Raw genomic sequence first — 12,306 nt, 5'->3', positions numbered from 1 at the left:
TCGCAGCAGACGGGACATGGTACAAAGTTACAAACGTTACTGGAAATGACACATTTCCAAAGTCATAATCATCCCACAACATTGTCAAGAAGTATGGTATGGTCGAAAAAAATACCAAAGTATTTTTAATGTGACTGATAACAGGCATTCTTTGTGGTGGCATAGAAGGTACGTATTTGAACTTAGACATAGCACATTCTGTTGTGACATCATAATGAGTTCTACTCGAATACTCGACTCGAAGCATAATACGCAATTCAGAATTGAATCACTCAGGTACTCGATTTTGCCTAGCCTTAATCACGTAGGGTTACTATACGTCCCCTTTTAAGAGGATTTGTCCTCTTTTTTGACTTTTTTTAAAGTGTCCTCGGAGGACGCCGAAATGTCCTCTTTTTTGAGAAATTAGTACTCAAGTAACGTTCCGGCAGGTATTTCAATGGTTGAGCCGGTAAGCTGACCTTTTTTAATATTTTTCTTTTTAGTCAACGACTCAAGAAGTCCAGAAAAATTTACCATTTTTTCCGGATTTTATTCCAGTGTTGTAAGTCTGAAAATTTTCAAAAAGTGTCCTCTTTTCACGTTTCCTAAATATGGTAACCCTAGGTATCAATCGTCATGAATTTTTTTACTGTAAAACTAGCTGCAGATTCCATGTGGCATTGTGTAGAGAAAGTAATCCTGTCCAGTACCAGCCCGCGTCAACTTCCTTACCGGTATACCAGATATATTTCAATTCATATCTCAATTCAAAAACGCAAGGTGTTAAAGGCTTGTCCATTTTTTAGAGACACAAACCCTGGAATTGGGATTGATATAGAATTTCAAACATAGGCGTAATGTATAGCAGGTGCCGGGTAGTGTAGGAAAATTATCATTCGATGTACCATACATGTCCGTTTCCGTATTCCATACCAAAATACGTTCCATACGATACTAAATCCGAACAACAATCACAGTAGCGCTTAAATTCCTACATTAAATTGCTTCGATGTGAAGCACGGACAACATATTGTCAAATTACGATATATATTGATGTCCTAGTAGAAACAACATTGGTTACATTGGTAGGTGGCAGATCGACATGAAACTGGGCCGATAGCAAGGAAGGTGGAAGGCAACTTCGTCAAAATTTATGAGTGATTTCAAATGTCACAGATTTTATCAATTGCCCGTTCCTTCACGCAGGCTATTTTGAATCTCCAAATTCATCAACTGTATAGCAAAGTTAGGAATTTAGTTTATCGTCCAAGCAAATCCCACCGCCCCATGAACCAAAGTGACGATCAATTGAATTTTATGTTTTGCACTGATAGAGTTGTATCGCCCACCTCAAGGAATGCCACACACTTACTTATTTCTTTTTCAGGCGTGAAGTACAATGCTGGATGATAGTTATTCAAATTATATAGGAAATTGTGGCACTCCAATCATAATCACAAGAAATTACGAATATTGCGTGGGCGTAGTGATGAGAGGCCTGTAACGTTAGGGTTACCATAGGTCATCCTATAGGAGGATTTGTTATCCTTTCTCAGGAAATCGAAAATATCCTCTGAGGACGTCTATAAATATCCTTCTTTTTGGAAATCTGTCGTCCTTTACAGGTTTGACGGCCAGGGTAATGGACATGCTGAACTGAAACACCATAAATGACACGAAATCTGTAATGCAGACGTTTGTGCGGGTCATTCGGCAGTATGACTTGAAAGATCACCTTTTTAGTCAACACCACATCAGTATAGATAAAAAGTGGGCAATATTGGAGTCGAGTCGGAAAGATAACCCTTTTTCAAGATTTTTAGTAGAAATTATTTCAGAATCAGCAGTTATCCAGTCCGATAATCTGACTTTTACGAATTTTAAAAAGATGTCCTGCTTTCCAGATACCAAAATATGGTAAACCTATAATCACGGATAAATTGCGGGAGAAACTGGCAGCCGTCACATTAATTAGTACCCAAGAGGTAGCTTTTGGTTTCAAAAAGGTTGCTGACCTGGTCAAGAATAACATCGGTTTCATATTACAATATTTGTTGTTTTTCTGTGGCAAACTACTGCAATTACCCATCTTCTCCAACAACCGCTCTACATGCAAGATCTTGGAATATATTATATTATATGTATTTATATTGCTAAATTTTGATTAGAGGCAATTTCTCAAATGAAGTCTCAATTTTGACTTTGGTGTAATTATGAGCTATTGACATTGCAGTGCATCAACTGTTTTGTGAAGAATGTCAGTTAATTGTTGAAGACTGTGACAGAAGGATGCATTGAACAAGGTGCAATGGTCAAGTAAGATGTTAAGCCTCTTCCAATAATATACAGTTTCCGTTTTTGATAGTTTACAGTAATTTAAAATTCGATTCGTATCCTAAGCGTCACCAAAAACTGTCTCTTCTTCGTGGCACCATTCTCATCTTCTTTACACTGGGCATGTAAAAGAGTTTGGCAGATATCAGGCTCTTTGACACCAGAAAGTGGCTCTCCTTCTTGGCACTGGGCTTGTAAAAGAGTTTGGCAGTTATCAGGCTCTTTGACACCAGAAAGTGTCTCTCCTTGACACCGGGCTTGTAAAAGAGTTTGGCAGTTATCAGGCTCTTTGACACCAGAAAGTGTCTCTCCTTGACACTGGGCTTGTAAAAGAGTTTAGCAGTTATCAGGCTCTTTGACACCAGAAAGTGTCTCTCCTTGGCACTGGGCTTGTAAAAGAGTTTGGCAGTTATCAGGCTCTTTGACACCAGAAAGTGTCTCTCCTTGGCACTGGGCTTGTAAAAGAGTTTGGCAGTTATCAGGCTCTTTGACACCAGAAAGTGTCTCTCCTTCTAGACACTGGGCTTGTAAAAGAGTTTGGCAGTTATCTGGCTCTTTGACACCAGAAAGTGTCTGTTCTCAACATACTAAAACTTGTCTCTTCCTCTTGGCACTTCGTAGCACCATACATCAGGCATATAAGCTTATATTCCTCATCAAGACAACTCTTGCTGCTGTAATTATTTTTTCAGCACCCAAACAATGGATGTTGAAGACGATGAATACCATGTCAAGTTGAAGTGGCAGGATAGATGTGCCAATTAGCAAATTCACGAAGATCCTCAGGAAAAAGAAGAAGATTCCTGGACTGGAATAAAAGACCCACTGGCATCCAATCTGGATAGAATAAATTCATGGTAAGTTTACACTTTGTTATCCACAGCGTTCTTTTCATGACTATATTGTATTCCTGATCAATTCATCAGTTGGCCAAGATTTCACCGAGGACTACTATAGGGTTGCCATACGTCCGGAATTTCCCGGACATGTCCGGAATTTCACTTAAAATTCTGCGTCCGGGAGGAATTTCTAAAATATCCCTAGATGTCCGGAATTATGAACGCTTGAAGTGGGCTCAAAATTTTTTCGTAAATCAACATAAACAATATCATTTTCAAGCAGATTTATGCTATTCAAAATTCGTCTTCTGCCTGGTGCATCACCCTCACCAAAAATGCAGTCAAAATCAATATAAATAACCATCATTTACTGAAATAAGTCTGATTGTAATCGCAATGACAAGCTAACGGTATATTGGATGCTTCAGTCACAGACAGTGGTTCCAAATCTTGGGGTCGTTTGCCTTCATCTGGGATTCGCGATGATGTTGAAGGTAATCAGCTTCCTAGGCCGTGAGTAAGTTTGGACAAGCAGAAATTTTTTAGTAATCAGCTTCAGCTTATCAAATTTTGAGCTGGGTCACGGAACATTTTCAATTTGGAAATGAGGCAACGACCATAAAAAGTTGGAAATCACCGGATGTGCAACCTGCTGGTGCATTTTATGGTAGCCTAATATATGGAAAAATCAATATCATTGATAGGATTCATTCATAAATTTTAACAGCCAAATTCCTATCGTAAGTTCCCAAGACGGTACATCGATTACCCAATGGTGGGCCCAACATCAGTGCTTTTTTTGGGTGGAGGAAGGGGGAGGAAAAATGTTGTTTCGGACCTGATTAAAACAAACAACCAGATAGCCGCACCGACCTAACAGTATAGCAACATACAGCCCGCGAGGGGATTTTGTCCGGCCAGCGGACAGTTTCCCGTGTTAGTTAGGACATTTGGGTTCCTCCGAGGACACTTTCAAAATAGAGGACAAATCCTCCTAAAAGAGGACGTATGATATCCCTAGGATAAATGGGCGAATAATGTATCGATTCAGCTATCCGGCCCGCCAAGTACTTAATTTACCTACATCCGGCCCGTCGACTGGAGAAGTTGCCCGCCCCTGCCTTAGCAAGTAGCATTCACCAGAGCTCACATTACAGATGGTCCAATTCATGACCTATGTTCCACTCCATTCGATTGGCAATGCTTTGCTAGTGTGACGTCATATTTACAGACAAAGTCTTTCTGTTCATTTTTAATCCGCTAGTTGGCGCTAAAGAGTGTCCGGAATTTGTTTAACAAAAATATGGTAACCCTAGACTACTATAACTTTAGCGAATGCTCAATGGTAAATTATAATGTTTACTAAACATCTCTCAACCATATATGACATGTGGCATAATATGCGCTTAGCCATTTTTTCATGTTCAAAAACTACCATTCTGCTGGTGTTTATTCTACATAATGAATCTGAATGAATATTAAATACTTTTTTTTTCAACACTAGAATTTTACGGAGGTTATCTGAAAATCCTTTAGGTATGAGGCAAGTCTTTTCTGTTTCTGCGAGGTAGGCCTATTGTTATGACTTTTAGAGTGCTAACAACCATTTTGTTGTCAAAGATTGGAATAAGTAATGGTGGACTTGTGCACACCGGTATTGATTTTATTTCATTTAATAAAGAAGGCTACTTGTATTCGGAACAGGATTGCTGTCTCCTATGCCGGGTCGCTACTTATTCACTGCTGCATTTAGAAAGATGTTATCACAAGAAATTGGAATAGATCACCATACAGTAACTAGGAGTGCAAAAGACCATTTCATACGACCATACCAAGTCCCAAGACATGGCGAAGGTGCATGGGTTAGGAGTCATCAGGTACTGCGTCAAAAATAATTCTCTAATACCACCATTAAAACAATATTGAATCAATTGTGCTTTGTAGCAGTGCATGTGAAGGTGAAGGTATCCTCTTTCACAATTACTAAAATATTCCAGTCCTGCTGGGACTGTTTTGAGCAAAGTGGTCAGTAATGAAGTACTCGAGTAGATTTCGCCTACTTGCACGATATGTTATGATTTTTGAAAACACTCGCTACTACATAACTTCTTTTAGACAAATCCACTTACTTTTTGGGCTTAGTGTGTTTTTGAAGTAGAAAGCAGCTTTGAGATGTTTCTATCACAGTTGAGTTAGATTGTCAAAACGACTAAGTGAAATAACCTCGATTCGTGGTAACTTATCTAAACTAAATCCACTTATTGACGCTACTTGAGTACTTTTCTGATCTTCATTTGCAGTTTCCGCTTGAAGTTGTTCCAGCGAGTCTGAGAATTTGCTCCTTCTTCATGTAGTTATATGTAAATTTGCAGTGTTACTACTAATAGAACTACTCTCACCACTTTTAGTTGGCGTTGGCGACATATATCCATGTGCCGATCCTTGCTCCCATATTCAAATTTCCACCTTTTTTAGGAATCAGCAGAATTCTACTTTCGTCCCTAATTTTGACAAATTGATTGAGAATGATCAGCTTCTAAAATCTGGTTAATTTTTCTGATCTATGTGCACTCATCAAATCAATGTCTCCATGCTCACTTCATGCAAACATGACAGAAACACAAGTCGGGCAGACCTGATGTGTCGAGGAGCAATCATACACGGGGTGTCAAGAAAAAGACGTGAGGGTTCCCTGACAGGTATAGATGACTCACTGGCACCCAATTTGGATAATAAAAAATCATAGCAGGTTTGTTATGTACAATGACAATAGTTTCACTTTGTTAACCACTTTGGAATGGCTGATTTAGATTATCTGTGTTGTATGCACTGGAACACTAGACACATAAACATTATTACTCAGCCTTGTCGGAAACGTTCCTGAAATTATTTAATTTCAACTGTTTTCCCGGCCTTGAACCTGCTTTTTAAATCTATGTTTCTGTGATATGTGCTGTTGGCAATGAAGTGGATTTATTCGGGTTCCCATCTCTGATTAAAAAATATGGCTACCTTTTACCGCATGATGTAATTTGTTTTCCGTGTGATGCAGCATTCGGCAAGCTCTTGTCAGCATTTATCCACTTCTGTGAGATCGAATGATCACTCAAACATGACTTCCAGCTCGGCGAATGCATATAATGGACCAGACAGGACGAACGTACACTTGAATCCAAGCCTTGTGCGAAAAGTGGAGGTGATTGGTGTGGGGCATCTACAAAATGAATATGCGTCTGGTTAGACTTTAGCTAGCTTTACGCAAGATCTATTTACTACGATTCCCCTCTTCCACAGGCATCTCAAGACTTGATTGATAGCAATTTACAAACTTGTGAAGGAACTGCTTTCATTTAGGTGAGACACTCAGGCTAGTAGTTGACAATCGAGCTTCTCAATTGATTTGTATTTTTCAATTCGGTTTGGGATGTCTGTAACCCATCCAAATAAGAGTTTATTCTTCTCATCGTATAGTCTTGTAGGTTCTTTTCCTGCTGATTCTTGCAAGTTCTTGAGTGTTGCATTTTTACCGTGATGTGCTGTACCAGCAGCACAAAGTATCACTTACCGTTACCTTGTTGCCAATGCTGTATCCTCTGCTGACAACTATTGTAGTTACAAATCAGTTACATCATTTCAGCTGGGGGCAGTTTGATCTGTATGCAACTTGAACTTTGTTGCCGTTTCAGACGTTTCGCCGCAGTCTGAAGAGTACAAAAGCGAACAACAGATGTGATGTTGTTGAAAAAGGTAACCTGCTGGGATAAATTGAATTGAATCAAAATTGGGTATACTGCTGACTAATCGAATCCGTACTGTGTGGGCAGAGAGGGCAAACTGAGCTTCCGAATTACCTTGCACCTGTTAAAACCGTGTCCTCTCACTTGACAATATCTCCTCATTATTTTGTTTTGCCCACTTCATATTGTATATCTGTTAACAAGTAGTATACCTATGTAAAGAACTGACTGTGCTTTCCCAATATTTGATTGTACAGGCATATTTATACTCTGATATCCACAATCAATAATCGAGATGTGCATTATTGCTGCTGTGATGAGGTTAAATCAAACCATCCCTATTGAATGAAGTTATCTTGCTGAAACTATTGCCATTCTATCTGACAAGTCTTTCGTAAATGCCCGACTTCTATTTTTGTTCAGTTGTTATTCCAAATTTATGCATCACCGTCATGTTTGTTTACTAGATCACGTGCAGCATGATAGCGATCCGTTCAAAATCAACATCTTCACTGCTTGGAAGTGATATCCATCCATCCACGACATCAATCTTGACAACCCTCAACAAAGATTGTCTGCGACGGGTAACTTTTGCTTCTTTACATTATCTCAGTTTCGTTTTATAGTATGTTGTTCGTGAAGCATATTTACATGCAATACAACGACATGCTTTCATCATGTTTGCAAAGTAATTGTGCTGAACCGCTGTTGAAACTATAGTAGATGTTGTCTTATTGAGACGCCACAAATAAAACCACTACTTGTGTTGTAATATTATCTTTAAGATACATGTCGTTTTCGATATCACAAGTATCGAAACAGTTTTTTTTTATATTCACACTATTGCGATAGTTCCCTAAATCTAATCAGCAGGCTGCTGCAGCCGTCATCATTGAAGTATAGCTGATTAGCCAATTAAGAGCCGTGGTTATGTGATTACTCGTCTTCTCGCCATTCTGTGGTCGGTGGCATGCCCATTCTTGGGCACCTACTTTCATACGCTTCGCCCGAAACATTAACGGCTTTCCTGTGAGCTTCTTTCGACGTCATTTTTTTATCAATAATCTATAGAATGAGACACTACCACGGAGCATTTACGAGATTTTCCAAATCTTGAACAACCCCATTCCACACGGAATATTTAGGTCGCTCTACCCTTCAGAGCTATATCACTCTGAAGTTCCTACCGAGTCTGCTGACACAGATTTTGCAAGTTGAAGGGGCTGACTTTTGACTTGTAATAAAATTTATCGTGTACGTCATTCCAAACGACTATTCTCGAAAGCCTCGTCATTTCAGCGGTGGGCAGTTTGACCTGTATGTCGTCAATGATCCGAACTTTGCTGCTCTTTCGTCGCAGTTCTACGTGAGATCGTTGAAACAGGTGAGCTGCAGTGATTAATTTAGTTGGAACTGCTGAGACTGCTGACTACTTCAATTAGTATTGTGTGGGCAAAAAGGACAAACTAAGCTTTAAATACTCCGTCTCCACAGAGCACTTGTACCTCGTCAATTTGATGAGAAACATTGTAGTACTCGGGATACTCGCCTACAGGCTTTGCCTGTTGAGTATTATAGTTTAATTGTTGATATTTGACTAGAATTAGATTATGTGTAATCTTTACTTTTCTGTAAAATTTACAGACTTGGTTCTGAACAGACCAAACACAGTTTCCAGTTTATTACCTCATTTCCAACTAATTGTTTGGAGCTGTGCAGAAGCTGAAATTTCTTGAAAAACCAGGTACAGGCATTTTTAAATTGTCTTAACTGTGTTTGGTGTGTTCAGAACAAAGCCTCTGAAGTTTGAATTGGACCCAAGGGGACCTGGCCTCGATTCCTGTTCAGTAAAGAAGGTTCAACTCTTTCAAGCGTTTTAATTATAATTATTTAGATCTCGGTATCTCGCGAGTCTGCGCGCACTCACCAACTCACTGCACGGACCCTTGGACAACTGTACGTAATGACAAAAAAAGGTCATCACTTCGGATTTTCTGTGCGCAGCTCCAATTTTCTGTGGGCAGAGACCGTGTCAGCACTGTGCACGTGCGCTGCTTAGAGGTAAGATTGCTCTGTATATATAATCCACAATATCAAGCTAAGTTTGGAGAATTATTTTGATAAAGATGAAGCCTTATATCCAAACTGAAATCGACAATAAGTCGAAGCCTACATATAACTAAGAATGCATTCAGTGCAAGTTTATTGCTTCAGGACCCGAATATAACCAACAACCTTTCTGCATAGTCTGCAATTTTGCCTCTAATGAGTGTAAACGGCATTAAAATGCTTTGCATCCTGGTATATAAATATGGATTTTCTTGTTTCACTGAATTTAAACAAAGAGAGCCTAGTTGCAATTGATAACGATATGTTGATATATTTGTCACCAATGTAACATCGTTTTAGTCGTTCTTGATCGTATAAACAGCACACCCATCACATATGTTGAAAAGATGTTTTTAAAGCTACTATTCGTCTCATGTCAGTGATTCAGGACCTTTTCATAATTATTCTAGCGTGCAACCAGCTGAAAAAGTTTAACAACCACTGGTATAGATTCTGTCCAATCCGAAAGCTTATTGCTGTTTGTGATATTCATGGTGTTCGTCGACTATTATGGTCATTTACACCTGGACAATTTTCTTGATTTTTAGTCCATAGCTGTCTGCTTGTAGCACGGCCCACTTGTAGGCTTTCATATGAAACCGCTTATGCGGATGAGGTGGCGAGGAGGAGACGCTATAACCTCCAACAATTGGATAGCAAGTCTGGAGTCGACCTCGGTTGGACGCGAACCCACTCGCACAACCCATTGGTGTTGCAGCTGGGGATTATACCACTGCACTATAACGCTACCTTCGGATACATATTAATACTTATCAAACTCTGTCCGTCACAATGATTTCATAGTCAGATTTTTACTTCAGTGTTCCCCTGCCGATCATTGCCATACACGCAAATAAATTCCTGGTACTGTTTATTGCAGTGAAGAGATGTCGTCCTCTTTGCCTCCGAATTCAGAGTTCTTTGGAATTTCAACCTCAAAAGCAATACGAACGAGCGGTTGCAAGAAAAGGTCCGCAGTGGGCCGACCATGACAAATCCGATAGTGAAAGAAATAAATAAAGGTGAACGACCGGCTGTCAATCTGGAATTTTCGGCTCTTACTCTGTCGTGAAATTACAGTTGGTTCTAGCTTTTGATGCAAACTAGCAATGTCTTGATGTAGGCTAATGTCTTAATGACGATCATTATAACAGCACTGACAGCTTTAGTAGGATACAGGGCATTGGCTACTTCTATTTTCTTATGAAAATCACACATTCGAGAAGTCACTCCAGTGCAACTATATAGGATAGTAAACATTGAAGACATTTTAGACATGGTATTACGCTGTGTTTAATACATTTGATGCATTTAAAACCAGATCTGTGGTTCATAATTTGTCATTTTATTACAATTATTCAAAAACTTGCGATGCTGAACAAGATTGGAATATGCATTATAGAGTAAAATTTCCCCCGCTATCATTGGCACCGTAGTCAGCGGTAGCTTCGCTTTCTCGCAGGCGTTTCCATCTGACTGTTCTCCAGAACGCAGCCACTACGGAGCAAAACAATGGCCCGTCCCAAGCCTGGACAAATGATTAAAACTGTGGCACCAATGTCCAAAATCCGTTTCTTGGATTTCCTACCACCTCCAATTTTTGCTACTCTTGATTCATATACGATACTTCAATAAATGTATGTTAAATATGTAGAACATAGTATATTCAATATAGATAGTATTTAATACGATGTATATATTCAATTTTTCTAATGTTTTGCAGTCTTACTGTTGAAAATATCCATCTAGCATCCTAGCGTCGTCGATGACGTTGCATGACAATGCAAGACTGTTATGACCTTACTAACGATATCACTTTAGTTATTATAAGGGCGATTTTTTTGCCTAAAAACGGATTTTTTTGACCTGAAAATCAATTTCAACTTTTTTGACCAAAGAATGCTGATTTTTGACCTGTCGTGTGCAAATTAGGTGTTTTCGCACATGTTAAAAATGTACTACTTATCTTCATTTTGTGTTGGAACTGTCTGTCCTTACTAAGTAGTGGCCTGAAAAATCGTTTTTGGCGAAAAACCGACAAATTTTACATTGAAAAACTAGTATTTTAACGCAATCTGGCCCTATGAAAAATTCCGGTAGTTACATCACGTATTATGGTAGAAATAATTAAAATTTGTTGCAGTACAACGAAAGATACTTTCCTACATTCTCGGGTAGAAAGTGTCTGTCCTTACTAAGTAGCTTGCCAAGAATGGAGAAATAACGTTCAACACCAGCAGTTGTTCGCTGACAACATCGAAGTTGTGTTTACATCACAATTTTTCATCATTCGCTTCTTGATATTAGAACCATGCAATGCCAAAGCAGTCTTGCTTCAGTTAGAATGTTTCCGTATGTTGACCATAACACCATGTCAACCTATTTGTTTCATTTGACCGTTTATAATTCACAATGCGCAGACAATGGACCGTCTGCAACGGTAAGCCTATAAAGTAGGATACAAGCTGTAAAATATCGAATGATAAGTTCAGCAACAGTGCAAAATCTGCGATGCAAACGAAATGAGGAGGTCAAAAATTTTTTGACTTTGTTAACAATTTTGACCTAACACTACAATTTTGACATATCAAATATAAATCGCCCTAGTTATTATTAATCTTTTACATACGGCTCTTGCTTGAGTGTAATTAATTTTTCAGACCCACGGCCACAACAATTAGGAGCGCCGAGACAAACAAAGTCAGGAAAGCCGATGAAACTGACCACCAGTATGCAACAGCAGTAGGCAGCTATGGACGGATTTCTGAACTCAATAATGAGAAACTACTTCTGGCATCCGATTCGCTTGATAAGAAAGGGTCATGGTGACCCGGGAGATCTTTCATTTTAACCGGGTTTACACTTTGCTCTCCATGGTGATTCGCATTCACCGACTTTACGATACTTCCAGTTGTGCCCCGGACTTGCTCGTATAACTGGTCTTTAATATCCAGCGAATCGAATTAATAAAGAAAAGCATCACGTCTACGAGAGGATTCATTTTGAGTGGGGGGAGGAAGCAAGACATAATTTTGCTTCGCTGTAGGGATGATACTAGACATAATACCGCCCGAATGTTTTGCTGAGATGTGGTGTAACAATATTGTCTTGAGCTCAGACTTGGACAACTAGATATTACAGTAGTCTAATTACTTGCCGTTGATCTACTTCTAATTTACTTCGTCAAATGTTTCTTTGCACTAATTTAATTTTTGAATGTTTCTATGGTCAAATTTAAATCTAATTTCTGTGTACTGCTAAACATGCGAAGGTTGCTGTACACAGATTTGTCATTCTCGTGCTCA

The 12,306-nt window shown here is 39.1% G+C and overlaps 1 long non-coding RNA gene across 8 annotated transcripts in view; it reads left to right on the top strand.

Moving 5' to 3' along the window:
* Positions 1-11,987, top strand: part of LOC145457535 (uncharacterized) — a 31,866-nt gene extending 19,879 nt beyond the window's left edge. For 2 of the 8 annotated variants that reach the window (XR_013920920.1, XR_013920917.1), the window contains 10 exons: positions 2,216-3,173; positions 4,909-5,032; positions 5,772-5,904; positions 6,279-6,351; positions 6,842-6,902; positions 7,360-7,476; positions 8,192-8,276; positions 8,787-8,953; positions 9,882-10,023; positions 11,662-11,987. This is a non-coding gene — a long non-coding RNA (uncharacterized LOC145457535). Of the gene's footprint in view, positions 1-2,215; positions 3,174-4,859; positions 5,033-5,771; positions 5,905-6,207; positions 6,392-6,449; positions 6,510-6,841; positions 6,903-7,359; positions 7,477-8,191; positions 8,277-8,786; positions 8,954-9,881; positions 10,024-11,661 lie in introns of all 8 variants that reach the window. The other 6 variants (XR_013920918.1, XR_013920924.1, XR_013920921.1 and 3 more) reach the window with 6 other exon arrangements.
* Positions 11,988-12,306: the final 319 nt, after the last annotated feature.

The sequence above is a fragment of the Botryllus schlosseri genome, chromosome 15 (genome assembly GCF_051294905.1).
Source record: "Botryllus schlosseri isolate E-star chromosome 15, Bs_hap1, whole genome shotgun sequence".
In the NCBI taxonomy this organism is placed as follows: Eukaryota; Metazoa; Chordata; class Ascidiacea; order Stolidobranchia; family Styelidae; genus Botryllus; species Botryllus schlosseri.
The sequence above is the reverse complement of the archived record's forward strand: the minus strand, read 5'-3'. Positions and strand labels throughout refer to the sequence as shown.